The sequence below is a fragment of the Poecilia latipinna genome, unplaced genomic scaffold (genome assembly GCF_001443285.1).
Source record: "Poecilia latipinna isolate Pla-1442-1.1 unplaced genomic scaffold, P_latipinna-1.0 Scaffold512, whole genome shotgun sequence".
Lineage (NCBI taxonomy): Eukaryota > Metazoa > Chordata > Actinopteri > Cyprinodontiformes > Poeciliidae > Poecilia > Poecilia latipinna.
In genome coordinates, this window is record NW_015113128.1 from 113560 (window position 1) to 140452 (window position 26893).

General features: G+C 39.6%; 2 long non-coding RNA genes across 2 annotated transcripts in view; both read left to right on the forward strand.

Moving 5' to 3' along the window:
- LOC106952414 (uncharacterized) overlaps positions 1–26893 on the forward strand; it is a 124585-nt gene that overhangs the window by 90331 nt on the left and 7361 nt on the right. The gene's annotated exons all lie outside the window — the stretch shown is intronic.
- LOC106952415 (uncharacterized) lies at positions 9242–14957 on the forward strand. Its single transcript, XR_001425982.1, has 3 exons — positions 9242–9681; positions 13257–13473; positions 14500–14957. It is a non-coding gene; the product is annotated as an uncharacterized LOC106952415 (long non-coding RNA).

A 26893-nucleotide genomic window follows, 5' to 3' on the forward strand; every position in this document is an offset into this window, starting at 1 on the left:
ATTTAGCAGTCTTGTGCTGGAACTCTATTACATGTTTCTACATATCAGGAAAAAACCTGTAAAGGAATAAAACTCTGTATTGAGGTAAATGTAAATATCCACAGTTTGTAATGTGAATGAATCTAACAGAACATGTCAGGGTTCAAGGGAAGGAATGAGCGCAATACTATGGAGCCCTCCAGGGGACATGGGGAATTTTTTTTCCTTTTGCGTTCCCTCGCAAAACTTTTGCGTTCCCTCGCAAAAGGTTTTGCGTTCCCTCGCAATAATCTACTGATCAGTTTATGCGGCATAATTGAATACTGTAAGCCTTTCTTACGGTGGCCGCCGTACTTTATGCTTTAATACAAGCTTATGTAAGGTTTTTCCATGTTCTGAGTTATTATCGCGGGGTAATAAGTCATCTGATTGTGTCTCTGTTGTGTTTGTAGTCTGAATGGTTTAAATGGCTGCTTTCAGTGCCGTTCCATCAGTTTTCTGCACCAAAGAGTTAATAATAATAAACACGTTTTCACTGAGGCTGTGAAAGAGCCATATGAATGAAATAAGTAATCATTGATATGACAGGAGCAGCGGCTTTGACGCCTGGTGGTGGGTGTGTCGATGTGGGCGTGACGTCATCAAGGATGAATGGGAAGGTGACTGGCTGCTGGCTCTGTGTGTATGAGGAAGCGGGTGAGCTGGGTGTTCAGTCCTGGCAAAGTTTGGAGCATGATAATCAAAACTAAATAAAACGATAATTGTGACAGAACAAAGAAGAGATTTGGTGTTGATTGATACACGGACATATGAGATTCCCCAAGTTAACCCAGTGCGGCCCTCTACCACCATTAGTTTGCTGTGTTTTATAATAATAAAACGTGTTTATTATTAACGCTTTGGTGCAAAAAACTAATTGAAAATCGATTTATTTACTGGATGTTTATGTCTGTTAAGGCTCAGATGGAACGGCACTGAAAGCAGCCCGTTAAACCATTCAGACGAACACAACAGAGACACAATCAGATGACTTATTACTCCGCGATAATAACTCAGAAATAGTCCATGGAAAAACCTTACATAAGCTTGTATTAAAGAATAAAGTACGGCGGCCACCGTAAGAAAGGCTTACTGATCAGTAGATTATTGTGAGGGAACGCAAAACCTTTTGCGAAGGGACGCAAAAGTATTGCAAGGAAACGCAAAAGAAAAAAAAAATCCCCAAGTCCCCTGGAGGGCTCCGTACAATACAATATAAACAATTTCAACAACAAAAATGAGTATCATACCTTCGTTGGTAAAGCTTCAGGTTTATCTGTAGAGCTGACACAATATCCACGATGTAAGATCTCGATAGATGCAAGCTGGCCTTCAGACTCTTCGGGAATCTGTGAAGCTTTATACAAGCTTCAAGCAAGTCGCAGAAGAGGAAAAAAGTAAAAAAATAAATAAATAAACAAAAAAAGAAAGAAAAAAGAGAAGAAAACGGTGAAACAGGCTGAATTACTGAGTCATTAAATCTTCTTTGCCTCTGTAGCTGCGTTTCCCTTGACTATAAAATCGCCCAAATTGGATTTACAAAAATAAATTCATTTAACAGAAACAAGGCAATGTCGGAAAAACTCGTGTAAAGCTGCACCGGAAACACTCACTTTTTTCATCAGAGGAGTCACGTGACCAACAAATGGACGTTACTACTGGCGGGAAAGACGAAGGAGGACCATGACGCAACATGGCTTTTTTTGTTGGTTTTGTTTTGTTTTTTGCATAAAGAAACGTATTCATGTGTGATTTTAATTTCTTATTTAGCGGACACAATTGTGTGTTTTTTCTACATTAGCGAAATACGACAAGGTTTTGCGCACGTTTGTGGAACTTGTCAGAGAAACGTTTCGACGTGATGACTGGGAAGCCCGGAAACCTTTTGATTGACACACTACAAGGTTGAGATTAAAAGGTAAATTGCCTTTATTGTTTAACGTTGCAAAACAGCTTTATACACTACTGTCTGTATTATTACAAGTAATTCAACATGACCTACTGTCAGTATGTTTAGTGGGGTCTTTTCACTTTTACAGGCTGATTTAGAAAAAGCAGAAAGTTCACTCTTTCAGGACCCTGATCGTGTGTGTGTGTGTGTGTGTGTGTGTGTGTGTGTGTGTGTGTGTGTGTGAAGCTGGGGGTCCTTATGTGCAGCTCTTTTGTTTTTTCTTTCTTTTTTTGGGAATGACCTCACCCACCGAGGAGCCCTCACTCTCGTCTCTAATCTCTTTTAGATCGGATGCGTTGCTTTCCCATCATGCTTTTTTGTTTTTTCCTCATGACCCTTGGGTAATAAATATAATGGTCTAAAACTTCTGCTACGTCTCATCACTGTTTCCCCTCCCTATTTGGAAAAAAAAAAATCATGAGAAACTATACTCTTTATGTTCTCTCGAACTTCGTTACGCTGTGCCAGAATGGGATGATTTCACTGGAAAATATATATATCAGCTTTGATTTTTGCCTACTTTCTCGCAATATGGGCCTGCTTTAGTGGAATAAACATTGATTTTTTTAAGCTTTTTGTGCATTAGCTTTCAGATTTGAAATCGTATTTGCAGGAGCTGTTTGTGATCAATGAGAGAAATCAAGATTTATAGCTGTGATGTAATATACAAGGAAAAAAAAAAAAAAAAAAAAGAAAATGTCTCACTGTCTGAGATGGGTGTTTTTACATGTAATTTCACCGTATCATTATGTTACAGCTGTCGGTTTCTTTAAGTGCACTATCAAAGCATGACCTGGGTAAAAACAAAAAGCAGTTTTCAAATCAGAATTGATTTTTTTTTTAAATCTCTCTAAAATACCCTTAATTTGAAATAAATAATTGCAATTAGGAATTTTAGCCCAATCAACTTCATTGAATTGTTTTATTGTGGCTGAACTGGAGGGCAGTCCAGCACCAAGGACCTCTTTAAAGTCATCTTAAAGAATCTCAGTCAAATTTTAGTTAAAACTTTGACTAGGCCATTCCAAGACTTTAATTTCATTTGTTTGTTTCATTCAACCTTTTAGAGTTGAACTTATTGGTGTTTCTTGGATCATTGTCCTCCTGCATAATGTCTGAATCCTGGTCATACTTTCAGCTTCAGGATTTGGAGTGAAAGTTATAAAGAACCAAAATAACCCTCATATAACCCGACTATAACCCCATCTTTGACTGGTTTTAATCTGTTCTTTTTTATATATATAAATGCTGTGTTGGCTTTACATTCAAAGTACAGTAATAAAACGCAAAAGATAAAACAAGTTCTCAAAGTTTCACTTTTGTCTTGCTAGCCTCCAAAATACTTTCCTAAAAGTCTTGGAGATCATTAACATGCTTTTATGAAAAATGCGAGGCAGGCTTTTGTGTTCATTAATGCCACTTGTGATTTTCACCTTGGAAGTCTCCATTGGGTGTCATTTTTGCCTGCCATCCACTGTCTAAACCCACTTATTGTTGAAGAGCTGGAGGTTGGTCTGGTGTATATCTCTAGCAGTCATTAGGAGACAGGCAGAGCAGACTCCCATACCGAAGATCAATTTTAGGAAGCAGTTAACGTTCGTCATGTTTTTGGACTGTGGGAGAAAGCCAGAGTACCCAGAGAGAACCAGTGTATGTACAGGGAGAACATAAGAACGACATGCAGAAAGACTCTTGGTGCAGTGCAACAGTGTGACCCCTGCTCTGCTTTTCGTCTCTCTTATTGCTGAATCATGAACCCAGACCTTACCTGAGTCAAATGGGCCCAAATGTTAGGCCCATCTAACCCTAAACTTTGGTCAATGTGTGACATGTTCATTTTAAACCGTAATTGAATCAAACAAATAAACACTTAACCAAAAAAGGGTTTACTCAATTGTTCCTAATGTAAGAAAAGGAGGTTTTTCCCAATGGCTCTGGTTGATTTGGATAACTTTGTTTTCCCCTAACAAATGAAGACATGTCATTGGAAAAACAACAGAGAAAACTGCTTTTTATAGTTACTACATTTTTGCCTGATATCGAGATTTTTTTGATGGTCAAAAAGACGTACGTTTGAAGAAATAAGTCGCAGTCTGCCTCTCATAGCTTTCTGTGCATTTCTTCCTGTTTTTCCCTCCTTCGCTTATTTTGATTCTCCAAAACTCTTCTGACTTTACTTTAGCCTTTCAGAGCTAAAGAGATAAAAGCAGCAAACCTGCTCCCTCTTATCTCCTCCTAATTACCTCCTCATCATCATCTTCATCACCTCCCATCTCTCTCGTTGTTGTTTTTTTTTTTTTTTTTTTTGTGAAAGCCTCTTTAATGACTCGGTTTGATGTTCTCGCTGCCTGTCTCCAACTTCGGAGAGCTTCCTTGAAGACCAACAAGCAGCCTTTCATAAACACCGTAAACCTCCACGTACACATATAGACGTCCCTCTTCTTTTTTTTTTTTTTTCCAGACCGTCCATTGTGTGTTTCTGCAGCCTTGAAGGATCTTGAGGAGTGTCTTAAAAGCATCAAGAGGTTCTAAGAGGGACGCACAAGCAAACACACACTAATGGCCTCACATTATCTGTCAGCAGCAGGGGAGGCGCAGACACACTTCACAGGGTCCTTTCGTCTGTCTAGTCTTTTAAGAGGACAGGACAGTTTTTTGGGGGTCCCTGAAGGCTGCCAAACAGAATCATCTTTCTTTACTTTTGTTTGGAGGTAAGGTCAAAAATCTCAATATGCTGTCCCTGGCACAACGAACCCGCTGCTGTTAGTGCATTTTTGTGTATACGTGTGTGTTTGGCGGCGTTGATTGAATGTTTTGGGCGCTGGATTTGTGAGATCAGATCAAATAAAAAAAAATTAAAAAAAAAAAGAAATAATGAAGTGGACAGCACAGATGTAAAAAGGAATGGTTTCTTTTGTCTAAGAAGATTCTTGTAATAGTTCAATTAAAATTCCTAAAATGGCTCGGGAACACAATAACTTCTCAAGACTTCTTTAAATACCGATGAACAGATACAAAGTTTTTTTCCTCAAAATAAAAAAAATCAACAATCTTTACTATCCTTTGTTGGTATGCTTGACAATTTTTTTTTATTTTTTTTTTTTTTTGCAAAAATGAGAAAGTTTTATTGTGTGTTTTACTTTTCCTTCACTCAAACACCAGATGTAAGTCTGCTATTTTGTTACAACCCCATTTTGCACTAGTATAACGTCATATACAGCACTCATACTCAATACACGCATTTTTTATATTCCTTTTCAACCAAAACCTTTAGCGTATGTTGGGATTTTTTTGTTGTTGTAGTTTGGTACGTAACGACTAAGAGGAAGGAAAGGGATAAACGCTTTTCAAATGTTGATACAAAAAAACTGAAAAAGATTTGATTTTAGGTTAGCTTGAATAAACACTTTGGAAAACCCCATGTAACTCTTTTGCTTGGTGTCTACCAGTTTTACACATTTAGGGGCTGAAATTCTTACCCATCTTTTTTGTAAACTAGCTAAAACTTAAGTTATTAACTAAAACAGGCCTTTATATTTTTCTGATTGTGATGAGTTACGCTACATGGAAATTTCCTCAACTGTTTTACATTTTAAATTCTGAAGTCCCAACATGTTTTTTTTTTTTTTTGTTAAAATAGTTATGCAAAGAAGCTACATTTTTGTATTGTTTTTAGGACACGTTACAAATGTTTCCTGACGGTTACATTTTGAGACAAAAAGTAATGGAGGTAATTTTTCACAGAATAAGAAAAGTGCTTCAGAGGAGATTTTTTAAATAGCTATTCTAGAAATGAGGTTTTGTAAAGTACTTCTGTGCATCTGTCAGTGCATCTGTCAGTGCATCTGCAATAATAATCTGAGAATCTGAAATGAAGTTGTATAGGAGCGTTAAGAAAAAGCAGGGACTCTACGTAAGAAAATTTCATAAAGACCAACGAGAGAATTTGGATTTAAAATGAGGAAGTGGGAGTTTTTATCACATTTGACAAGTTCTTACCTTTGCAAGCGGACAAGACGTTTGCCAGTTTTACAATGTTGGACGGTTATTAGCTAGAATGTTATCTACAAAGGATGCCTGTTGTACCAATCATTTTGAGAAGATTTCCTTAAATTAACCAACACGCAGCAAAATTGAGTGTTCATAACAGCGAGATTAGCGTTTTCTGAGCCAAAATATCTATGGGGAGACCAGTTGGTTGGAAAGAGAAAAACCTGGAGACGGGCTGAGTTTTTGATCACCGCCTAAATCAAACGTTAGGCTTGTGCCAATACTTAAACATAAATTTTCCTAAATTAGCTTGGTACGTCAACTTATGTTGAAAACGACACTTATTCATGGGCCTTTTTAATTTGATTCCTGTCTAAGTGAAAACCAGACGGACGAAGCAGCAACCGGGCGTTTCTCTGCTGTGAAGTTGTACCCGGATTAACCCAGACACAGAGAGACGCCGCCTCACTCCCACAGGCTCACTCCATACGTCCACTATTATCTGTTTTAAAGCTAATGTGCAGCTGCCGTGTCAGTGGTTTGGACTGAAAGCTGTAATGAAGTGACTGCGTTCCTAAAAGCCTGTGGGGAATAGAAGCTATTTGTCATAAAACACCATTCTGCACGAGTTCACAGCACGGTTTATAATGTAATAAAGACTAAATACAGAATATCCACCGTAGCCGTATGTTAAGTTTTAAAAATGCTCGTGTAACTCCATCCACGGCCAGCAGCTGCATTCAGTCAGACGCCTGACCTAAGAACTGGACCGCACTGCCTTGGTATTCTGGAACAAATCTGCTCTCATGCTAAGTGAATCAATAGCACCGCCATGAATCAGGAGCAACGTGAAATTTATTACCTGTATGTAATTAATACAGGTAAAAGGCTTCCCTTCAAGAAGATTTCTTTTTAAAGCAAATCACCTGTCAGAAAGTTGGACTCAGTTGGCTGTTCAAAAATAATTAAATGAAACTAAACTAAAACTAAACCATTTTTACCTGACAATAACTAATACAAACTAGCAAACACACTCTAAAAACTCATTAAAATTGAGTTAGACAAACAAAAAGTCACGACGAAATAAAACAAAAGTATAATGAAAACATCAAAATAACTCTTGTGCTGCCAGATGTCAAAATCACTCAAGTCCTTGTTGCACATTTTTCCTGGAGAAGGGACAAAATGATGTAAATCTCATGGGAAGAAATGTTATGTTGATGACTTTGAAAATTACTGCAAACTATTGCTGTGAACACTGTTCACGCTCCACTGATTTACACATAAACTCATATTATAATCCTGCATTTTTTTTTTCCTTATTGTACCTGTTCTCAAACTATGTAGCACAGAACCTGTCCTTGATGTCTCAGGAGGTAATACAGTTAAATATTACAGGACTTAATTAGATATAAACCCCTACAAAGCCAATACATGCTGTAGTCATGTTGATTTTTTTTATTTTGGTGTTTTGGAAGAAACTGTCTTTTCTGGGCAGAAATGTTCTCAAGACTTCTTTAAATACCGACCAAGGACACAGTTTTTTATAAGTTAGTGTGAATGACTCAGAGATGTCTAGATGCATAAATAAATAAAAAATAAAAAAAAACATTAGAATAACACAATAGGAGAGTTGCATATTTGGCGATTCTCACTCAGGTCTCACGTCTTGTACCTTATAACCACAACGAGGGAGTAAAGAAATGAAGTGGAGCAAAACATTCAAGCAGCCAATTATGATACAAAAGCAAAACTATAACGATGCGGCGTGGATGAACAGATGTCTTTGTTGAAACCACGATTACCATGTTCAAAGGCAAATGGGGAAAACGCTCTGAATCAATGCTACTATTGTTTGTGACTCTTAACATTTTCAACCGCGACCAAGATTAAAATACTTTGTGAGAGGATTGGGTGGTAGCGGTCAGCAGTGGGAGCAAGACGAAGCAAAACTAAGAGTTTGTTACCTTACCTTACCCATCCTCTAATAGCATGCCGAAATTATTGCAGCTTAAATCCAGAAAACTTAAAATGTCTGCGCCAAATAAAACCCAGCTGAAATAGGACATGCATGGATGCAAGCACATTTCAAACTAAATGGAAATGAGTCCCCATAAGGAAATACCAGATTTCTCATTCAAGCGGCCCTGTTTACATGCGTAAATGGCCAGAGGTACAACCTGCATGTGTGTAGATGTGATATAAACTCATATCTACAGGCAAGAAGAAGAACTTGACAGCGTGCGAGTTGGTGATGTGCTGCTGAAAGGTCCTAAATCAGACGGGTAAAAACACCGACTCAGCAACTATCTGCGTTTCATGTGCAGAAACGTACATCTGTTAATGTTGCATGCCACTTACGTGCATCACGCACACATTGTTATTGTAAACGATATAGAAGTGTGTTGGGGAAACGCTGATGCTGCAGCATTCCATGTGTTCATTCACACGGCTACTGTAAGAACAGAAGCACTTAAAAAAGGGGGTGGACGATTTGTTTAACTGGCAAGAAGCTACTTAGTTCAGGCTGTAAAAACAAGGTGATGTCTTCACAGGACAAGTTAATGTGCATCAAGCCTGTCTTCCTCCTGCATTAGGGGGATTAACACTGGGATGCTTAAAGAGGTAAGGCTGGGCGACACGGCTTAAAAATAAAACCTCCGATTTTCTTTATACCAGGTCCGATTTTAATCGATTTTTTTCTTGCTTTCTTTGTTAAAAAAAGAAACTACAGTTGACTTGCAAAAAGTTGCTTTTATTGAAATCATCTCTCCTATGAGTTGCATGACGAAGAATTAGGACCACACCTCAAGAATTTTTGATTAATTACAAGAACATAGTGATATTAGCAGGAAAAACATGCAATTTTACCAGAGAAACATCCTATAATTAAAAGAAAAAAAGTAGTTTTAATAATAAAGTCATTAAAATATGACGTGACCACCTCAGTCCTTGCGGTTCTTTATTCGAAATAGACACGGACGTTTGTGCGATCGTTTCAAAGAGCCTCGCAAACGGCAAAGTCCTTGTTTTTGATTTCTGTCATCTGATTTTGCGATTATTGCTTTAAAGTTGTGTGAACAGGATGACCGTTGTCGAAAATGTGATGTGATGTAAAGTTCATCCAAGTCATGAAAATGGGCAACATTTTGTGGCAATAAGTTGCTTAAAAAGGTCTTGAAATTCAAGTGGCAAAATGAAAATATAGAACATCAGATCCCCGTTAAGAGGATTCTCTTAACGCTGTAAATATTGTGACTGTAAACAAACTTAGTATCGCAGAAAGACGCAAGTCTTCAAGTATCATCACCCATCCGGGTGTTCAGCTGATTCTAAATCAAACATCAAAATATGTGGGGTCTTTTCTCCACAAGTAACAAAAAATAAATAAATCAGATAAGCACAGAGGGAAGGTAAACATTAGTGCAATTTATTTTTATGGGGGTTTTTGTCCCCAACTGATCATAAATGCATGTGTTGGCATGTGTACTTACATGGCTGTGGCCTCATAGGTTAAGACTGCTGCTGGGGATTGGGATGGCGTGGGGGTGGAGAGGGTGAAGGTAAGTCATTGATTTTTTTTTTTCCCTCTCCCCCCTCCGTTTTCTCCAGGATTTTGACAGAATCATAGCACCGTGGAAACAAAGAAACTGCTTTGTGGCAGAGGAAAACCTTTCATTTCAGTAGCACTGAATGGTGGCTTGCTGCTGATAACAGCATGGGTAATCACACACACACACACACCAACACATACCAGTGTAAGGTACCACTCACATATAAGGTTAAGGTATGATTGTCGCACATGATTGTGAAAATAAACAACCCAAAGGTACCTTTTTCACTAAGCTGCAGCTCAGACACACAATCACAGTTATTATCAGCCTCCACAGGAACAAATGTCAGCTGAAGGGCTGCTTCTCATCTGCTGCATGCCGCAAATTAAACACAATGATTTTCACAGGTTTTCTTCTTTTCTTTTCTTTTTTTTATTGTAATTTTTGAAAAGAGAAATGTTTTCCCACAACCTTGTTTTATCACAACTCGAAAATCAGGCAAAAACAACATGTGGAGCAAGACACGAGTTTTACGCTCTTTGCACATCTGGATACTGACATTAGCACAAAATTATATCTGAAGGTAATTGTTTTGTACTGGATGTTATTTAGGGGTGTCATAACAAAGGGGATAAATACAAGTACATGCTCCATTTCTTATATTTAAAAAAATGAGAACCATGTATTGCTTTTCTTTTACTACACAATTAGTTTCCCAATGTGGAGGGGTATGGATACTTCTGCAAGTTTTTTAGTCTTACTCCATAATCATATTTCTGATTTTATCCCAGTTACCTATGTTTAGCATAAATTTTACTTGTTTTAAGCGTTAGTTGTGCTCTCGAAGTAGTATTTATTTATTTTTTTCCCAATTATGAATGTAAATTAGCTTCAATCCTGAATTGTTTTGGAGTGGTTCACCCGGGTTTGTGCAGTGAAGAATCGCTGGCTTTGATTCTCCCGTTGCCATTACGGCATCTGAAGTCATCCCAAGGCAAATGGAAAAACAACATTGATACAGATAGCGCACAATGGGAACGATGAAATTCCGGAGTCAAATTGCTCTTCATTAAACGATTTGACCCCAAAATATTAGATTTCAGAGTTTCAATTGCATTTCGTATCTTTTCTATCATTATTGAGATGACGAGCGATCAGATCGATTCTGTGACAAATTAACTTGAAGAAGACCAGACTCCGCGGCCGTCTCAGAGTGTCTGTCTGTGTGCACATATATCCAGATGTGTTTACATTCGCCCAAATGAAATTAATGCCATTGTGCAGACATGTACATCTTCATATAACACTGATGGTGCTGTGTGTCTGCATGTGTGTGTGTGTGTGTGTGTGTGTGTGTGCCTAATCTAAATCAATCAATTTTATTGTGAATACTGAGGTTAGCTTTAGGTTAAGATTGAAGAAGTAGGAAAGGAGGAGGCCACGGTTAAGGTCAGGGTAACAGTGCTGTGTGTGTGTGTGTGTGTGTGTGTGTGTGTGTGTGTGTGTGTGTGTGTGTGTGTGCTTGGCAAGCTGATTTTGTCTTTATTGAGCTGTAGCTGTAATCTAAACAGCCCTGCAGTGAGTCTCCTAACCTGAACCAGAACGGACGGATAGAAATCGGCGAACACGCAGATAAAGGAACAACCAGCCCTGAAAACATAACTCACTCATCAGCGGTTACATGGACAGGAGTGGGAGACAGTGTCTCCACCATCAGGTTCACTCTTGGGCAAATCGATGGATGGCATATATAGGCTTTGCAAACTTGCAAACAGTGTCTCGTTATAAAGTATTGGACTGATTGTGAACAAAGATGCTTAGGGGCAAATATGACCTCAATTTTTACATTTTGTAGAGGGAATGTTTCTGCAAAGCAGTGGAGACCTATTGACTTTTAGAAGTTCAGTTTTCACCTATTCGCTGATTGTTCTGCCGAACTCCAAATTATTTGCAGATTTTTTTCATAAATATCTAAAACTTGCAAAACAAAATGCAGCTTGTGAAGCTGAAATGCCCAGTGGTACACTACTTGGCGCAAATTGGTTGATGTTTGCAAACCATCCAATGCAAGAGCATCATTCATTTTCCTTGGTACATATTGGCTGTGCCTCCAAGAGCGGTTTCCACTGTGCATATTAATAATTATTAAGGTATATTTTTGTGTTTGAATCATTAAATTAGGCAGTCATAGAGGCAAGTTTTAGCTATTTGTGGGCAGTTGTTGCCCCATAAATCCTGGGGGTCCGCAGTATGGTTTAATATGAAGGACACTCACCCATTTTTATAGGGGGTAAGTTGAATTTAGGATCAGCATGCTGTTTTCCTTCCCACTTTCTAATCCTCACCAGTTAGTATGTAAACAAGAACAGGGTTGACTGGTCGTCTTCAGGAAGGACAACAACCTTTAATGGTCAGTGGAAATGCTTAGAGCCAATTATATTCAGGTGCTGCCCAGCATTCATGGCTGTATTCACACCAGGAAAGACCTCTGGTCCACTTGTTTGGTCCGAACCAAAATGTGACTTTACTTTTTTCATTTGGTACAGTTTGCTTTCACATTGTACTTTTTTGCAGGTGGCCTATAACATTCCTGCTCCCGTTCGACAGACAGGCACAGACCTAGAAAAAGCAAACTTTGTAAGTCCTGCATTTGGCATTTCTGTTGTGCACATTTGTGATTTTATGATGACCCCAGTACCGTTTTAAATGTCAACAGCAGCTCACTGAAAACAGGTTATTTCTGCAAATGCGCGCTGCAAGCAGAATGAGACCAAACCCTCTGCGTGTCCCTGACCCATGACATGCTACTACCATTAGCATTGCTAGGCAGAAAATCTGCATCTCAAGTAGGATTTCAGTATAATCACTGCACACAACAGTAACGTCGACACTAAAGACCTTACATTCAGCATAATGAACAGCATCTGTGGCTGCATTCACACTAGAACCAGCAGCGTTTGTTTGGCGACCTCAAAAACTGGCTCTCGGTCCGATTGTTTGGTTCCACCACCATGGTTCTTTTGAATGCATTCACAAACACAAAAGGTCCAGATCGACGGAGTAAACAAACTCCAGTCTGTTTAAAAGCAAACCAAGTGTGTCCGTTGTAAATACAACCTAGAATGCAGTACTGATATTAATGTTAGTACATAAAACTGCTTCCAACATGTGAGATGCAAGTTCATTTATGTCCATATGTTTTTTGGCAATTCTAGAAATGCATGAAGAGCTGTGGATTTGTCTCAGCATTTGTTTTTGTTTCATATTTGATGAACATTTGCTGCATCTCTCCACCCTGGCCTTTCGAAGATGACTCGTCTCATCTGAAGCCACTTACGGCTAAATGTCCCATCTGGTAACATTTCCACGTTTCTCCGCCTTAAATCAATAGAAATAATTTTCCTAAGACCCTGACACACGAGCGCGCGCCCACACACACACGCAAACGCAAAACACATACACACACGCGCGCACAACTAGGTTGACTTCTTTTCGTTTCATCTAGCATTTAATTTGATTGGCATTTGTGTGGCGGCTGTCGTTTATACGACTGACTCTGAACCTGCACTTCAGTTTGAAACCAAACACTCGTTTTTTCGACGCCATGTTCTCTCTCCCCATCCGCACACCCCCAGCCCCTCCGGATTGGATTTATTGATCGTTATATGTCCAGTAATGTTGATTTGCGGTTCATTCTTTCTCTTTTTCAAGGTTTTTGTCTTTGCAATAAATCTGTTGTGCAGATGAGCCGAAGTCAGCGCACACCGGTCTCCATTTTAGCTTGCTCCTCCATCAGGTTCGGGCCGCGTGATGGCCGACGATCTTCCTCGAGGTGCGACGCGTCGGCGCGGATGATCGCCAACGCAAAAAAAAAAAAAAAAAAAAAAAAAAACCCAAACGGGCAAACACTCTTGGTTGCGAGATGTAAATTGATCCAGGAGCAACGGAGCCACGGTAACGGTGAGTGATGCTTCGTTATTAATGTATCCAGATGAGATAATTACTCAGCCCTTCTGCTCCTCCATCGGGCAGTTAGTTAAACACGCGTCGGGGATTATGATGTCAGCTAGATTAAATGATCAATTACGCACACACGGCAGAGTGCACGCTCCCTCTCACCCCCCCTTCCTCTGAAAACACACCTAACACACACACAAACAAATGTAAGTGTAACGGGGATACACTGTATGTGTGCTGGTTTGGTCAGCGGCCCGTTGGTTGGGGACCCCGGCTTTTGACCTCTCGCTCCGGGGTCAGGCAGCAGACGGCCGGCCAGCTGGACATTTCCATCTCAAAGACCCCAAGGACCCCCCACCCCCCTTCTCGCACGCACACACACACACACACTCATCTAAGATCCCCTCCCTCCTTTAAGTTGTATCTCATTTTCTCCTGCTGCGGATGGTCGGGTGGTTTATGGGTGCGGAGGAGCTGCAGCCATTCATTTCTCCCTAACAGGAGGTCTAATGGAGAGGTCTACGCTGGAAACCTGAGCTCTCACTGAGTAATGAGCTGCCCTTTACTGTCCACTGTGTGTAGCTTCATGTGTGGTTTTTTATTTAGTGTGTGTGTGTGGACTGCCAGGCCTGCTCTGACCCTATAAATGATGCGTCTCCTCCTCTCATCCACCGCGGCTCTTCGCTGCTAACAACCTCTGATCCGATCTTCTATGGCAGAGGCCCCCTGAACTACCTTCGCCTCAACGGGCTCCTAATACGCTCCAAGCAACGGCAGGCTTCTCCGTTTGAGGTTGACACAGGGGGGGACCCATGGTAGGAGCGGGTCACGCCCAGCGGCCCTGTGTGGCGATCCCACCGAGCCTCGTCGACTACACCCTCACAATCTGCGGCAGAGCCGAGGGGCCGGGAGGGAGTGGGGGAGGCAGCCACTTCTCCACCGTCTAATGCAGTTAGGGCAGGGCCAATCAGTCATCCCGACCAATACTAACCATGTCGCTGGGCCTCTCCTCCCATCTTTTCCACGCAGGAGCCACAGAGAGCAGCACTGTACATTTACCTGCAATTAGATTTGCCTGAGTATCCTGCTGAGTGATGGAGGCCCCTCCGACCTGGAGATGGCAACAGCTCCTGTTCCTTCATACGTTGTTCACGAGCGCATTCGCCCTAGTGTGAAGTAAGCATGTTTTTACGGGATTTGAGTGAAATCCAGTAAATATGGGATTAGGTTTGTTTTTCTTTTTTTGTTGTTTTTTGTGTGTTTTTTTAAAAAGAAGAGAGAAAGTAATGACCCATCCAAGCTGTTGTGTTTATAACACAGAATGTTTATTTGTACGCTTCTCCTTCTTGAACTTTTCTCACTTTTTTGGAGGATTTTGTGGGATGGACCAACACAAATTTATACATAGTGGATTTATACAGGATTTAAGTTTAGTAGGCCTGTGTGTTCTGGGTGTTTTATTCTTAAAATAAAAAATCCTATTGACCTAAGCAATAATGTTTACAACACAGAATGTTTTTTTTTTCTTGTACATTCATCCTTCTTGAACGTTTTGGATTTTTTTTATTTATTTTTTTTTATGAGATGGACCAACACAAAATTGTACATAACTGCAGAGTAAAATGAAACTGTATGATTTTTAACGTTTCTCACCAAAAAACAAAATGGCTCAAATTGGTGATATTCTTCAAAATCAGCTCAAAAATAAAAAAATTATTAGTTGGCTTTAACTGTGAACCTTGACTGGGCCATGATGACGCAAGAATATGCTCCAAGCTACCATTACTTTGTAGCTCTGCTTGTGTGTTTAGGGTTGCTGGGAAAGCAGCACTGGTCACAGTTTCCTGTTTTTTCGAGCGTCCAACAGGTTTATTCAGGTCCATTCAGTTTTTCATTTCTCTGACCACATACCCTGTTCCTGCTGTAGCCTCACCATGATGATACCACCACCACAAAGCAATGCTGCTGTGGCTTGTTTAGGCTAATTTAGAGTTTATCTTTTCTTCAACAATGACTTTCATCCTGACAGCAGTTTTAGACAGGCTAAAGTCAAGTATTCTTGACTGAACAAGTATGTTGACTGAACATCAGTGTGTGATCAGCATACAGCACACACACTGTGTACAGCTGGGACACAAGTGCCAACAGGAGGTGGATGTTAATATGTTCAGTTAAATTCCCGTATTCTGCCTGAAGGATAAAAACTGTTACAACTTGATTTACAAAACAAATTTCCAGAAATTGACTGCATTTTGTTCATGTAGACAATTCTGCAAGGTAATTGTTTGATTTTATTAAACTTTTTTTATTGGAATACTTTCTTCTGCAATTGCTAAAAAAAAAGACATGTTAACATATTAGCCATTTTTCTTTTTGTTGTTGTGTCTTTCCAATGGATGACTTTACTAAACACTGCGCGCGTGTGTGTGTGCGCGTGTACGTGTGTGTGTCCGCACCGCATTAAGTCCCGGTGCCGCCTGGCGACAGTGCGGTAGTGTTTACCCGGCCATTGGCTGAGGTGGTGGATGGATAATGATTTAACCATTGAAGATTAGTGAGCAGATGAATACAATGGAGAGGCTGATGGCTACCTTGTTCTGTTTGCTCTGCCTGTACCGGGAACTCGACAGATCACACACTCACACACACACACACACACACACAAATAGTTTAATCACCATCACCGAGCTCATGACACATGCACCTTAACTAGATGGAGACCTCAACTCCTGTGTGTGTGTGTGTAGGTGTGCGTGGGTGTGTGTGTGTGCATGTGTGTCACTGTGTGAACCTGTGCTGTGTAAACATGTCTGCAGTTTCGGCGGGAGGCTCTCCTGCCTTATCAGAATGCACAAACACACACTCGCACACACTCACATGGTCGCCATTCCCTCGCCCCTCAGCCTCCTCTCCTTTCTCCAGTGCTTCTGTCTCGTGCGCCATCGCTCTTTTCCACACCTCCGCCCCTGTTTTCTCGGTGATTTAGTGCTCCGGGCCCCTCCCTGTGCTGTGGCAGCACATTAAGAGCATTTAAACCGTGGCTGTTACTAAACAGGGGTCTTTATGGAGCCGATCCACACATCTAAAGCCCATTACAGCTACATCAAAGCAGGATAACAATGACTAATGAACAATAGATATCATGGGAGACTGTGCCAAATCAGTATTCACTATTGCAGAGATGGTAGCAGAGTGTGTGTGGGTGTGTGTGAGTTTTTCTTTGTGGTGAGCATTTACTGCTCCACTGATTCAAGCTTCCATTAATTGCTCTGTGTGTGTGGATCAACACTATGTATCTCACTGGACCTGTCCACATGCTTCTTATTTCTATGTGTGTGTGTGTGCGTGCGCGTTTGTTTGTAATACCTTGTGGGGACGATTGATTTTTATTATCAAGATTTTTTGGGGGACTTGCCTGATTTTTTTCATAGATCTAGGACGTCTAGAAAGGGTGGGCCCCGCAACTCACCATTCTACTTTCGGACCCCGCCAAGTCTATAAACCATACTGTGTGTGTGTTTGTGTGTGTTGTATTAATTTTTATATTTGTGAAATTAAGATTAACCACACCACACACTCCTAAAGGGAGAATCATTATGCAAACACTACTGTTATAGTCAATATGCAGGTAGGAGTGGGTGTTTATTGTATCGTTTATCATTTATCATGAAAAATTCCTTATAAGAATTTTGATTTATCGCTGCCTCAATAAATTCCAATTACAATATTACATTTTTAAAAGTCAGAAATGTTTTTTTTTTCCTATTTTTTTCACAGATTGTTCCACAAGAGCATTGATAAATATCGTCAAATTCAAAAGGAGGACTAAATGCAGTTCCTGTGTGACATAAACCACACTTCTTTAAATAAGTGACGTCATAAAAAAAGCATATTCCAAAGGGAATGTTCTTCGAAGAACAATATTTATTTGTGTGGTACAGTTACCTAAAAGAATGGGTAATAAATAGTTTTTATACTGATATTTTGATCATGATCACAATACTACCTCAAAATATCACAATAAAATTCCAAGTCCATATCACCTTCCCCTGCATGTAGCTTTAGTACTCCCTGACCCCTGGACCAGCTTCTTCCCCTCTGCGTCAGAGCTTTGGATGTGAAAGAGCGCAGAAGTACTCTGAAGGCTTTGCTGTGAAGTGTCGAACGGAGAAGGTGGAAGTAGCGTCGGTAATCCCATAATGGCAGGTACACGATGACACAGGGGAACCTGTGTAATCCTCTTTTGGATGCAGCTATCATTGTCCATATCCCTGCCACTTTCCCTACTAATCCCAAACCCCACCCGACACCCCCGCTCGTTCCCCCGCCCCTCTCTGACACAGCTCTCGTAAAAACACAGTTGCACGGCTTTTCATGGATAATTTAGAGGAAAACTGGACTTTTGCAAAATTCACGACATGCCTTACGCCTAAAAACAAAAAGATGAATTACAAACATCTATTTGATTGGCCTGATGAGAATTCATATCTCATAGATAAACACAAGTGGGTTTGGATTAACTCTGTTAACTTGCCTACATTTTATTGCTGCACTAAAGTTACAGTAACAAGTAAGTAAACTTTATGATTGTATGTTAAAAAAAACAAAAAACAAAGATGTTAACTAATGCTTGATACATCTCATAAGTTTAAGAGACAGGAAAAATAAATCAATCAAACAAACTTCTAAGTAACTGGAATGTTTTGTGTAGTACACTGTTAGTGGTGGGAATTTACCACATTATCATTTATAGTGAAAAATCTCACTTATTGATGGTAAATGTTTGTTTATTTATTTATTTATTTATTTATTTATTTTGCTATTTTCTCCGCTATTTCTTCCACATGAGCATCATTAAATTAATAAGTGTGATTAAATGCAGTTACTGGGTGCAACTAAGTGATATAAATCACACTTTTTTAAAGAAATTGTTGTTCTGAAGATGCCTGTTTCAAATGGGAATGTTTTGTAGAAACATTGTTTGTGTTTTCGGTGCTAGGGATGCTACATCATCCCGTCACAGCCATGCAATTACTTATCAAAATATGTAATGATTTGTTTTTTATTATAATCTTTATTATCACAATAGTACCACAAAATAAAAAAAGATCTGCATTATGGCAGTCCTTAACTTTTGGTAAATTTATATATTTGTTCTTTATTAAACATATTTAAACATTTCACCTCTCTACTGCCCATAACAAAAACAGCTGACTGAACCAAACTCTTCCAGTTAAAAGCCACTTAATTGAAATTAACTCTTTTTTTTTATTACACTTACAAACTAATATGCGTGCTTTCCTAAAATTGACATAGTTTTAGTGATGTGTACTTAAAATATCTTAAATAAATTTTTAAACTATGTAAAAAAAAAAAAAAAAAGGTCTCAAAACCTGCCTTCCTGCAGTTGAAGCATCATTTTCAGTTTATGAGCAACTCTTATTCCAATAGTTTTGTTGAATGGAGTCAAAAAGATTTTTTTTTTGTACTTACGCAAAAGATTTCTAAAATAAGCAGCCACTAGAGGAGCTTAACGTCTTCATTTCTTGACAAGATATGGCAAAAAAAAGTAAAAGACAATGAAGCAAACGAAAGAAAAACTGTGAAAGTCTACTTGCGGGCATCCTCGTGAATAAACGTAGTTTTGTTCCAAGAAACAAGTGTGAAAAGGAACGCAGCCTCTTGTTGACGTCGAATATAAAATCCTTCCCTTTTCAATCTTATAGATTTTTTTTAGACACCAGTAAAGGACAGCAGTCTCGCCGTAGCAACAAATTTCAGCCTTATCACTCGGTGCCTGTTCTCATGTAACCCCCAACAGACAGAAAGCTGATAATAGACGTGACACTTCTTGTGCCGTACATGTGGCTGAAAGGAAACGCCTGTTAGGGATTATTATGACAGCTACAACTGCAATAAAACTTTACGTTTTATGTATTTATTTTTTTTATAAATTGTTGTTGTTGTTTTTTATTGAAACATGCGCTGAAAGCTGTTTGAATGTGTTGCTCCATTTCAGAAAACGGACTTGAACTTGTTCAAATAAGGAAGTCGACACAGAAAGGCTAAAATATGCACAATACGAAGTACAGATCTGGAACAAACAGAAGAAAAACCCTGTTTCTGAAAACCTGTTCAGAGTTGCTTTTGATTAGCAGTAAGTGGGATATGAATTAATATACTTGATGATGGCATCTGGACAAAACGTAATCTTTACCACTAGCTTCATATTTGTCTTTACGGTGTAACGTACTTTGAACATCCTCGTTGCTGAAATGAGCTCTACAGACAAACCTGACTTTAAAAAACAGGATCTATGAACGGTTACAGTGAATTACACACCTTTGTGTGTGTTTATAGCTTCTCTCAAAACTCCATTAAATCTCATTTCAACCATTTTCAGACTCTTTCCAACTCACCCTCTCTTACTCAAAATACTAACAAATGCAGGCCTGTTTAAGGACCTCTGGTGGAAAGCATCCTTTTTTTTTTTTTTTTTTTTTTTTTTTTTTTTTTTGTATTTATCTAATAATCTCATCCTCGGTGTGACTCTGCCTCCGCACTGACCACCAAGCCTCCAGGCCACGGGTCTGCTGACCCCTCACCCCCTGACCCTCTCAGCTGGTCAAACTCTAACCCTGGGACAGATGGATAATGGACTCTTTGCTTTATCTCCTCCTGAACACACTCTTCCTCCCTGCTCTCGCCGCAGCCTTTCATTTCACCTCTCACTGCCCTCCTCTTTCTGTCTCTTCGTCCTCCCTCTCCCGCTCCTGATTACCTAAACTAACAGATCCACTCGTGTCCTAACCCCTCTGTTATACACTCCACTTTCAATTTTTACTCTCTCCCCCCCCAACCTCTCCATTGACACGTCTCACCTGTTCGGCTGCTCTTACGTCGCCGCTCTGTTCACATGTTTACGCTTTCTCTTTTCTTTGTGTCCGTAAGCCGTCTTCCACCGAGCGTTTCCTTTCCAACTTTCCTGTTAGACACATTCGGCATTTTGTCCATGTGACTCAGAAAAGAGTTTTTCGCCATTTTGCCACGTCGAAAAAATAAACTGAACCGTTTCTTTTGATAACTCGACACAGAGCAGGGCATAATTGTGACATGGATTAAGGGAGGCAAAAAGGTTTTCATAACTTTTTTTACAAATAAAAATCCTACAAACTTCACAAAAAAAAAGGGAATGCAGCTATAACTTTAAAGAAATTGCTTTAGTTGGGCCAAAGTAAGTGAATGAAGGTCATGGAAGTTATGTTCATGTTTGTTCACCTTTACAACTTCATAGGTTTACTTGGATAAACTTACCTCGAGTACTTTTGACCAATTAGCTCTTTGTTTTTAAGCTTTGAGCTTTACAAATCTCCAACTTAGTGTACATCTGTATTAAGGACTTTTACTCTTATATGTTGATCTAATGGGAAGAGTATGGCAAAACTACAAACCTACCAACATCCATCAGCCTGACGGGCCAGAGTTCGCTGAATGTGGAACCCAGTATGGGCTAAAGCAAGTTTTGGTTCCCTACCCACACAAAGTTTATTTTCCTTAAGCATTAGATCGATAGAAACCCTTACCCTTTAGTGGAAATTAACCAATGACTGGTCAGTTTATCACATCCGTCGTCAATGGATTAGAGCAAACTGATTGTCCTTAGAGCTATGATGGCAGATTGTTCGAATTCTCACTTATCTTCGCCGAAACCGAACTGGAACGCTTCACGTTGAGCGAGCGGTTTCTATAAAAGTGCTGGTGAAGCACGACGTTTGGAAAGCAGCAGCTCAGGTGGCAAAATATGTCAACAAGTCACGCACTGGTCCAGCTTTTTAGAAGGAGGCCGAAGCTAAATGAAAGCAAGCAAGAGGCTCTGTTTGCAGTTTGCCACATGGAAACGGCAAACATGGAGGGAAAAATTCCTGACTGCAACGTCCCACCACACTGAAACAGGGTGGTGGCACCGTCATGCTGTGGGATCCTAAGAATGTGGCGTTAGCATAAAACGGGGTAATTCTGGCTGAAAGTCTCTCGGAAGCTGCAAATGACTTGAGTCTGGGACACAAACATGCAGGGAGAGCAATAGAGTGATTTAGTTCAATGCATATTCCCAGTCTAGACCGAAACCCAGCTTGGAATCGGTATCAAGAGAACTGCTGGTCACAGATGCTTTTCATCTGATCTGATTGAACTAGAGCTGTTTTGCAACTAAAAATAGAGGGGAAAAAAAAAATTCACCTTTGTGGACCTGCAGAACTGTCGGAAACAAACAAAAGGTCTTAGTAATTCGGTTTTTGTGCTTCACTAATCTGGAACAAAGTTCAAGAAAACTGCAAAACAGCCGAAAACCTAAGTTCCTTTATATCGAGGCCAAAAATCCACCTTTGATTCATAACGACTGGAACATTGATCAATATGTTTGATTTATATTTTTGCCTGATGATTTTGATTGAATTGGTTACCATTTTTGTCGTAAGTCACCTTCAAGGAAAGTCAAATAAACTTGACCTGACTCAGATGTGTGCAAGCAGGCACACTTTTCAGATTTTCATTTGTAAAGAGTTTGAAAACGTGTCTTGGCTCCCAGCCACACAAATATCACACTTGAGTTTTGTAGCTACGACCTAGAAAAATGGACACAAAAAAAAATAAATAAAATCCAGAGGTTGTGAATACTTTTCGTGACCGAAAGCTTAAGCTGAGCTGGAGGAGATCTATCATGAAAACAATGTTTTTTTAATGTATTTATTCTTTTACGCTAACAGCGTTTGAAGTCACCTTTTTATCCTGAAATAATCCAATTTGTGGCGCCATCCATAACAATTAGGTGAAAACGACATTAAATTGACGAGATTTTAACTGTCAAAATACTTTCTTGATATATATATATATATATATATATATATATTCTTTTTATATAAGTATAAAAGAGCCTGAGCGGCCACCCCGTGGTGTTTATGTTCTAAATAATTTTCCAGAAACCTTTTTCTCTTTCCATGTTTTTATCCCCTCTCCTTTCCTGGACTAATATATGAGGCCATTATAAACATTTATGCAGCCCCAGAAGCTTCCCGTGCCAAAGGGGCTGACGCTCAGGCGGATCGAACCTTTCGATTGATACTGAAACAATTTGCATACTGATTCTCTTTCAGAGCGCACGGATCCATAACAACACCGCTCGGCTATTCAAATGCGCCTGCACCGGGAAGGAACGGAGAGCAGCGCGGACTGCGGCGCAGGGGAGAAAATAGTAATAATAAAATAAAAATTAAAAGAAAAAAAAACCTCGGACTTTATCCATGTTATTGCGGGACGGGAGGATTTTTTTAATTTTTTTTTTTTTTTTTTGGAAACCCGCGCGGCGCCTGCAGGGATCTTTTACCGCGGACTGGATTCGGGACGCTCCGGAGGAGGAGGAGGAGGAGGAAAGGATGGAAGCCGAAGGAAGCCGCAGCAGGACTAAAAGGAGGAGGAGGAGGAGGAGGAGGAAGATGAGGGGGAACGCGTAAACATACAAAAAGAAAAAAAAAGATAGAAATGCGTACAATAAGAACTACATTTGCTCTTTTTGTGTGTGATTTTTTTTCTTTCTTTCTTTCTTTGCCTGCATATATGTTGGAATTAAAGTGTTCGTGTGAAAGTGGCGCTGCCGCTCTGCGCGCTGGGAGGATGATGAAGACGCATGACAGGAGTGGGATCCTGCGGTAAAGTCGGGGATGTGGAGAGGGGGGTGTGGGGGAATGGGGGGTTTATACAGTATGTGAGTGCGTGTGCGTGTTTTCAGGAGAGGATGATATTTAACTCTTTTTTTTTTTAATCTGAAAGAATGAAAGGGAAGAAAAGCAGACATTTCAACCGCGGCGCCCCGTTGACTTGAGAGGAGACGTGGAAAGAAATGGTGGGGTGGAGTGGGGGCAGGGGGGGCTGCTGCACGCTGTCCGAATCTGACGCACACCGTCCGGATGCGTCTGCACACAAAACTTACAACAGCTGCACCGCATTTCAGACCAGAGGAGGATGGGGAGGTGTGGGGAGGGTGGGGAGATTTTATACTGAAACAAAAGTGATTTTAATGAAACGCAGCAAAAGAACCTGGAGTCCTTCTGCGGAAAACAGTTCAAGAAATTCCTAAGATTTGCGTCGTTCGGTGCTTAATATCGACCTTCTTTTAATCTAAAGCTGATCTGCTGTGTTTCGAAGCTTGCCGTTTGAGAATAAGATGATTCGAGCTGTTTTGTGTGAATGAATTGAGTAAATGAATCAATTAAAAAAATAAATGAGAGAGCGCGGCGGTGCGTCGGAAAGAAGGCGATGAAAAGAAAGCAGGTCGTCGCATCTGTTGGTGGGGAGCAACTCCACCCTGTTGTCGCTGTAAGAAAAAAAAGGCACACAGATCAAAATGGCGCGATGCAAATACCATCCCTTAATTTGCCGTGTTGGTTGCAGTCTTTAAAAAATATGGGAAACATTTCTACTTAATTTAAACGGACGGCTTTCGTAAAATATGTACCGGTCAAACGCTCTGTTCGAATTTAACCGAACCGGTGTAACACCTTATATGCATTTTGTTTGTGTAGGTTTTATTTAATATGAGTAGGAATTATGTCATTTTAACAACTGAAAGATAATTAAATAAAATTGTTTTTTTTTTTTTTTTTTTTCCAGCTAATTTTCAAAATTAGACCAGAGCCGGGCCAAAGTTTTTCTGCTACCCTAATCATTGATTGGGGCCCCAATGCTTAAGCGCAGTCACCATGGCACCAATTGATTTTCATCATCTTGTGTCTGTCTATGTATTTATTTACCTACTTATTTTACAGCTAGTGAATCAATCAAAGTGACTACATCACAAAGTGCTACTTGCTTGACGTCTATGTTAATCACTTAACATATTTTTGTAAATGGAAATGTAAGAGGAATATCTTATTTGTTTCATCTGGTTTTTGTGCCTGTTGAGGCATTTCAGCTTTTCAATGAACAGTCAGTGGAGTTAGGAAGCAGGGGTCGACTTGATTGATTTTTTCATTAATTCCTGGATTTGTTTGTAGTATGCTGCGCATTAAATGTGGTTCTAGCATAGATACATACAGCTGAGTACTATTAATTCTGACTGTTAACATGACCACTAAACTATGATGAGAAACATCTGCATGACTAGAACTTTTAAACATTTTTACTGAATCAAAATATTAAATAATAATAATAAAAAAAAGACTTACTTAAAATAAACGTTTCAAAGTAGATTCAAAAGTAAAATCATTCTTGATAAACAACACTGCAAAGTTCAAGTTTTCACATCAACATTTTGTGTGACAAGTCAAGAGCTTTCTGGGGACCCCTGCTGGCCTGGGGGACCAGGACCATAGGTGGCAGCATAGATTGTTTATGCCTTGGGCTGGCTCTGTTTAAAAATAAAAAAATCAGTAAACAAAGATATAGAGTGGTAATTGAGGCAGCTAACTAGACTAAAGTAAAACCAATAGATTTTTTTTATTTTTTATTTTTAATTTACCCTAAAGTGGCAGCTGGCTAACATTTGCCCTGACAACCACAGATGTGTCGTTTACTTGCAATGTCTGCTTCAAGGTCAAGAAGCTCAGCTTGCTATCACTTTTGATTTTAGCATTAGCGTTGGCTAAAGCCGGGATACAAACATAAACTCTTGGTTACACTGCAGCTACACTCAGCTACAGGTCTTGTAAAAGTTCTTAACTTTTAACTATGCTATATTGTCATTCATAATGCACATAAAAGTTCCCGTTTGGAACATGTTGGTTTTAATTCAAATGAAAATACAGTATCTGGAAATGAATTATTTCCAGATCAATTTAGTCAACGTTGTTATAATTATTGAACGTCATACATACACATAAACATGCTTGACTTATTATATCCCCAATATTTATTTTTTGTAGAGTACGTGAGTTAAAGTTGCTGCCATTAAAAAAGTAGGGCGAAGAAAAATGACGAATATTTGAGCAATACATGGCAGAAAAAAAAAAATCAAATCAAATAAGTCAGTAAAAACCCGTTCTTCCTCGTGCACCTGTTAAACTAATTCTCGGCTTGTTTGCGTTTGAACTCGAAGCGCGCGTGCAGGCTGCAGACAGGGGCCTGCTGGCTATCGTTGACACAGTTTTGTTGCCATAATTGGAGACTCGCAGAAGTTACACGGAGTAATTGGGCGGCATATGGGCGCCTTTTAATGTAAAGTGATGCCTTATTAATCGCACATGACCGCGCGAATCAGAGCAAGTGACGCGGAATAACGCAGGAGAAAAGGCAGTTGATCTACCCCTGAGCAAGGCAGCAAGCAGGTCGGGCATCTGCTGCTCGCCCATGATGGCATTTTGACTAATTAAGGAAAAGGGGGAGGAATAATAATAAAAAGTAAATTCCTTAATTAATGAGAAAACTTTAAAAGGCACTTCGAAGTACAATAATTGTTGTTGTAGCCTCGAGGGATTTTAGTGAGAGTTCATTAATATGAAAGAAGAAGAAAACCAGTTTGCAGAATTAAAAGCGTTATTAAGAGATTATGTCCATGTTTGGTATCCTCTCGATTTATCGATTTTTCTTTTTACTTTATGTGTTTAATTATTTATTTATTTATTTTATTGGTTTGTTGATGTTCCTGTTTCATTTCCGGTGCGTTCTACAAATGATTTCCGTTTTGTTTTAATAAAAATATAATCTAAAGTAAAATACATGTATATATTAAAGTAGTAATCAATTTATATTTTAAGTTGGCTTTATTAGAACAAATTGTGGGCCTGTGCCTGAGTCCCCTCCAGGAATTATAATTTTATTCAGTATTGATTGGCGCGGTGCGGTGTGTTTCCAAGGCCTGTAGCTAACACCTCAAATATAGCTCAGAAAGGGCAGCCGCGCCAACGCTTCCGTTCACATATGAATCTGCAGAACATCTAAAATTTTCTCAAATATCTTATGTTTTTTTTGTTTGTTTGTTTGTTTGTTTGCTTATTTTTTGTTTTTGTTTTTGTTTTTTTAATCTTGAAATTCAAGTAAATTTAATTTTGAGCTTGTTGCCTGTAGGGGTGGCGTACAGTCCCCATATTTGGGATTATGTGGATCCGGCGGATTCAATTATGAGTAAAAAAAAAAAAAAAAAAGACGAAGGGCGCGATGCGTTATATGTTCTCTAAAGGTTAATTCACTTTCCTTGCATATGCGCCCTTATTTTCCTCCGACTCCCAACTCAAGTGGGCTCATTTATAAAAGTTCAGCCGACGCCATTTAGCGCGCAGACTTCTGCCTAAATAAGATGTAATTGTCATTTTGAGCTGGGAAGACATGTCGTTTTGGCAGAGCTGCTGAAATATTGATCCGCGCTCCTTCCTTTTTTTTTTTTTTTTTTTTTTTCTAGGAGGCATTATTGCTTCTTGCTTGGATATGAAGCTGC